Here is a 5,845-nt window from a genome sequence, read left to right as displayed (position 1 = left end):
CTCCTGTATATCTTGTCTGAGTGCAAGAACAGAAGCCAAGGCAAGTGTTTGCTTTGGAACAAAGAAGGAACACGGATGGGTTTCTGGAGGCACCCGCCATTTCCGAAGAAGGAGTCATTCGTTTCTCATAAGATGAAGTGGTGAAGCGGAGTCCATTTTCCTCAACTTTCTTGCACAGCTCCTGTGGGCAAGGAGAGGGGCTGGGGAGGACCAGGGCCCTCCACAACCAGGCCTAGATTTGGAAAATGGACTTGCATATCTTTTGTGTTTTCCAAGGTTAGGCTAAAAACTTTTCCAAGTTACTTGCTCCCATCCTCTTCTTCATAACTGGATAAGTGTGTACGAGTGTGTGTGTGTGTGTGTGTGTGTGAAACACAGTACGTGTGTAGGGGAAATAACTACTGGGGAAGGTGTCCAGGTGAGCAATCCTGAGTCATTGGCTCTGGAAAATACCAGAGCCCGGATATAACTTTCTAAAGGCTCCTCTCCCTCACTGTGGGATTCAAGAAACTGCTTTCCTGATGGAGCTAAAAGTATCAGCCTGGTTGCAGAAACCCCCACAGAGAACCACCCCCAAACAGACCCAGCCGACACTGAGAAGGGAAAGGTGATTCTCCACAGGCGTTTTGTTTCTCCTTCTTCAGCATTCAGATTCACGGTTTGCTTCTAGAACCACCATCATTTCATTAAACTTCACTCAAAAAAAAAGGGGCACCCATAGCTCAGAATTTTGTTTTGAATTTGTTTTCTTATTTTGCTGTTGTTAGAGTCAAAGCACAGACCAAGCGAGGTTCAGAGGTGCTACTGCATGTTGACATTCACAAAGGTTTCTTTCGTGCCGCTTGGCACTGAGAGGCAAGGGTCGTTTCTTCCCAGCTCCCCCACCCAAACCCCCATCTCTCCCCTTCTCCCTGTTGTGGATGGAGGCTGCTGGTGGCAATGGTTCAGGGAGAGTGGAGTTGCCACAACTTGCTGTAAGGTGGATGCCAGGGGCTGTCAGTGCTGTATCTCTCAACAAACGCACGTTACTGCCGTAGGATTTCCGTGGGAAGAACTGGGAAGTGTGGAGAGATAGAACTCATAATACATAATACTGCTGCTGCTGCTGCTAAGTCGCTTCAGTCGTGTCCAACTCTATGCGACCCCATAGACGGCAGCCCACCAGGCTCCCGTCCCTGGGATCCTCCAGGCAAGAACACTGGAGTGGGTTGCCATTTCCTTCTCCAGTGCATGAAAGTGAAAAGTGAAAGTGAATTCGCTCAGTTGCATCCAACTCTTAGCAACCCCATGGACTGCAGCCTACCAGGCTCCTCCGTCCATGGGATTTTCCAGGCAAGAGTACTGGAGTGGAGATGGCTAATAAACACATGAAAAAATGCTCAACATCCCTCATCATCAGAGAAATGCAAATCAAAACCACAATGAGATACCATTTCACACCAGTCAGAATGGCTGCTATCCAAAAGTCTACATGCAATAAGTGCTGGAGAGGGTGTGGAGAGAAGGGAACCCTCTTACACTGTTGGTGGGAATGCAAACTAGTACAGCCACTATGGAGAACAGTGTGGAGATTCCTCAGAAAACTGGAAATAGAACTGCCATGTGATCCAGCGATCGCACTCCTGGGCATACACACCGAGGAAACCAGAATTGAAAGAGACACATGTACTCCAATGTTCATTGCAGCACTGTTTATAATAGCCAGGACATGGAAGCAACCTAGATGTCCATCTGCAGATGAATGGATAAGAAAGCTTTGGTACATATACACAATGGAGTATTTCTCAGCCATCAAAAAGAATGCATTTGAATCAGTTTTAATGAGGTGGATGAAATTGGAGCCAATTATACAGAGTGAAGTAAGCCAGAAAGAAGAACATCAATACCGTATATTAATGCATATATATGGAATTTAGAAAAATGGTAACCTGAACCCTGTATAAGAGACTGCAAAAGAGACATAGGCATTTAGAACAGTCTTTGGGACTCTGTGGGAGAGGGTGAAGGTGGAATGATTGGAGAGAATGGAATTGTAGCATGTATATTATCATAAGTGACCAGTCCAGGTTCGACGCATACATTTTCCTCTGTTCAAAAAAAAAAAAAAGAGTACTGGAGTGGGGTGCCATTGCCTTCTCTAATAATACATAATACCTGCTGCTTAATAAGGATTGTGTTCTTCCATATGCGGGAGACCTGGGTTCGATCCCTGGGTCGGGAAGATCCCCTGGAGAAGGAGATGGTAACCCACTCTAGTATTCTTGCCTGGAGAATCCCATGGACGGAGAAGCCAGGTAGGCTACAGTCCATGGGGTCGCAAAGAGTCGGACACGACTGAGCGACGGAACGGAACGGAACGGTGCTTCCATAAGAAACTACTGACATCACTGCTATGCTCCAAGGGAAGGTCTAGTCAGGTAGCCTTGTGTGATTTTGCCAAGAATAACCCTCTTGCTAGGGCTGGGCAAGAATCGAACATCTAGAGAGTCCCTTCCAGAAGCCAACACTGAGCTAACAACTTGATACAAGTTCTCTTATTAAATCTTCACCACAGCCATGTGAAACAGGGGAGGGGAACGGAGACTCATGTTGTGTGTCTGTCAGGAGGGGCGAGGTTGTGCTGTAGTAACAAACAGTCCTAAGAATCTCAGTGGTTCTATGCAATTAGAGTGGATTTGCCTCTCACAGAAGCCTTACATGTGGTTACTCCAAAACGCCGACTACTTTGATCTTTTGACCCACCACGTCAACTCAAGGCCTCCACTGCAATTGCCATGGCAGGGGAAGAGAGAGACTGGAAGACTGTGTATGAGTTTCTCCTTCAGCCCAGAAGCGAACTGCTGCTGTCATTTCATTTGCCGGAACTAGCTATGTCCCCACCCGCCCACTGAGTCTTCCATGTGCCAGGAAAGGGAGGAGCACAGGGTATTGGTGAGCATACGCAATACTGACCACAGGGAGGTTTAGTACCTAGCAGGAAGTAGTGGGGCTTCCCTGATGTCTCAATGGAGGAAGAATTTGCCTGCACTGCAGGAGACATAGGAGATGCGGGTTTGATCCCTGGGTCAGGAAGATCCCCTGGAGGAGGAAATGGCAACCCACTCCAGTATTCTTGCCTGGGAAATCCTATGAACAGAAGGGCTTGGTGGCTTCAGTCAAAAGGGTCACAAAGAGTCAGACATGACGGAGCAACGAAGCACAAGGTAGTAGCTGGCAGAACTAAGGTATCAAGTGAGCTCTGCCTGGAATCAAAGCTCAAACTCTGTCCATGACACAGAGCCAGTAAGAGGACTCCTTCCCTCCAGGCTCAGTTAGCAAGAAGGCCTGTGTGAGCATCCTTGCGTAACCTTCTGGGGACAAAAGTGAAAGTGAAAGTCACTCAATCGTGTCCAGCTCTTTGTGACCACATGGACTGTATAGTTCATGGAATTCTCCAGGCCAGAATACTGGTGTGGGGAGCCTTTCCCTTCTCCCAACTCAGGGATCTTCTTCCCAACTCAGGGATCGAACCCAGGTCTCCCGCATTGCAGGCAGATTCTTTACCAGCTGAGCCACAAGGGATGCCCAAAGGCAGTGATTAAATGGCAGTAATAGGTCCTTGTATTTGTACAAAGCCTCCCCGGTTTTCAAGACTTCTTAAAGTACATTGGCTCACCAAATCCTTAAAACAACATAACCAAACAAAAAGGGAAAATTTTGTATCCCCACCTCTCAAGAAACTGAAACCAGAAAGAGACTGGACATACTCAGAGCTAGTCATTGAAAAACCCAGACTAGAGCTTAATTTATATAAAACCTCATTTGAAGCTCTTTTCAACCCATCCTACTCTCTTTAACTTCAGTCTGGAAAGACCCCTGCTTTCCACCCAGATTCTCTCCTCTCCTCTAAAATGCCACTCTCAGGACACCATACCTTCACTGGACCCTCTGCTGGGGGATGTCATCTTCAATGCACGCAAAACAATTAATGTGTCATACTGTATAGACAGGTTTAAGAACATTTGAGACAGAATTAACTTTTTAATTTTTATTGGAGTATAGTTGCTTTAGAATGTTGTGTTAGTTCCTGCTGTACAGCAAGGTGAATAACTGTATGTTTACACATGTCCCCTCTTTTTGGGACTCCATTCCCATTTAGGTCACCACAGAGCATTGAGTAGAGTGCCCTGTGCTATATAGCATGTTCTCATTAATTATCTATTTTATAAATAGTATCAACAGTGTATGTATGTCAATATCAATCACCCAATTCCTCCCACTCTCCTCTTCCCTCTTTTTTTTAAAAAAATTTAATGTATTTATTGTAATCGGAGGCAATATTGTAGTGGTTTTTGCCATACATTGACATGAATCAGCCATGGGTGTACATGTATTCCCCATCCTGAACCCCCCTCCCACTCCCTCCCCATCCCATCCCTCAGGGTCATCCCAGTGCACCAGCCCTGAGCACCCTGTCTCATGCATGGAACCTGGACTGGCGATCTGTTTCACATATGATAATATACATGTTTCAATGCCATTCTCCCAAATCATCCCACCCTTGTCTTCTCCCAGAGAATCCAAAAGACTGTTCTTTACATCTGTGTTGTAAGGTCGAAAAAGCCCAATGATGTTAAATAAAAGAACCCAGACGCCAAATAGACAACGTAACAGGCTTTAATGGAGAAGGAAATGGCAACCCACTCCAGTGTTCTTGCCTGGAGAATCCGAGGGATGGGGGAGCCTGGTGGGCTTCCGTCTATGGGGTCGCACAGAGTCGGACACGACTGAAGTGACTTAGCAGCGACAGGCTTTAATGGCTAGGCGCCCCGGGGCGGGATTCCGGGACCTAACAGAGCGAGGTCGGGGAAGTCCACACCAAACAAAGCCAAGAGGCAACTTATATAACTTCAGGCAAGATTTGGAGTTGTGGTCTCTCCTAGGTCAGTTAGCCAGGGGGCAAGATGGGGTTGGTTGCCCGGTCTGCTCAAGGTTGTGCTGACGCAGGGGAATAGTTCTTGCTGTTTCTGGGCAGGAGGTTAGGAGGGGGAAGTTAGGAGAGGGTTGATCTCCACCAGGAACCGACACCTCAAGGACATTCCAGCAGTGGGGGAGGGAATGAGAGAATAGAGCACAATAGTCAGAGTCCGGCAGGACTTTTTACCGCCGGCGGGGAATGGAAGAGGGGGAGGAGAAGTCCAACAATGGCCACTGAGGTCCGACCTTACATGTGTCACTTCCGCTGTCTCGCATATAGGGCTCCTCTTCCCTCCTGAAGCCCATAAAAATCATGGAACGCTCGACAAACTTGCGCGTAGTCCTTGTGCAGGAGCCATGATAATCTCTATGTTATTCCAGCGTTACTATACGTGCTGCCGAAGAGAGCAACATTTGAGACAAAATACAACAGAATAGGAAAAACAAGAGATCTTTTCAAGAAAATTAGAGATATCAAGAACATTTCATGCAAAGATGGGCTCGATAAAGTACAGAAATGGTATGGACCTAACAGAAGCAGAAGATATTAAGAAGAGGTGGCAAGAATACACAGAAGAACTGTACAAAAAAGATCTTCACGACGAAGATAATCACGATGGCGTGATCACTCACCTGGAACCAGACATCTTGGAATGTGAAGTCAAGTGGGCCTTAGAGAGCATCACGACGAACAAAGCTAGTGGAGGTGATGGAATTCCAATTGAGCTATTTCAAATCCTGAAAGATGATGCTGTGAAAGTGCTGCACTCAATATGCCAGCAAATTTGGAAAACTCAGCAGTGGCCACAGGACTGGAAAAGGTCAGTCTTCATTCCAATCCCAAAGAAAGGCAATGCCAAAGAATGCTCAAACTACCACACAGTTGCAC

At 46.7% G+C, this 5,845-nt stretch overlaps 1 non-coding gene across 1 annotated transcript; it reads right to left on the bottom strand.

Moving 5' to 3' along the window:
* Nucleotides 1–5,263: 5,263 nt before the first annotated feature.
* LOC129563619 (U6 spliceosomal RNA) lies at nucleotides 5,264–5,367 on the bottom strand. Its single transcript, XR_008687363.1, has one exon. It is a non-coding gene; the product is annotated as a U6 spliceosomal RNA (small nuclear RNA).
* Nucleotides 5,368–5,845: the final 478 nt, after the last annotated feature.

This window comes from Moschus berezovskii, chromosome 9 (genome assembly GCF_049115385.1).
Source record: "Moschus berezovskii isolate FMDL1 chromosome 9, NW_MosBer_1.0, whole genome shotgun sequence".
NCBI lineage: Eukaryota > Metazoa > Chordata > Mammalia > Artiodactyla > Moschidae > Moschus > Moschus berezovskii.
Note: the sequence above shows the minus strand (reverse complement) of the source record. Positions and strands in the feature narration are given on the sequence as shown.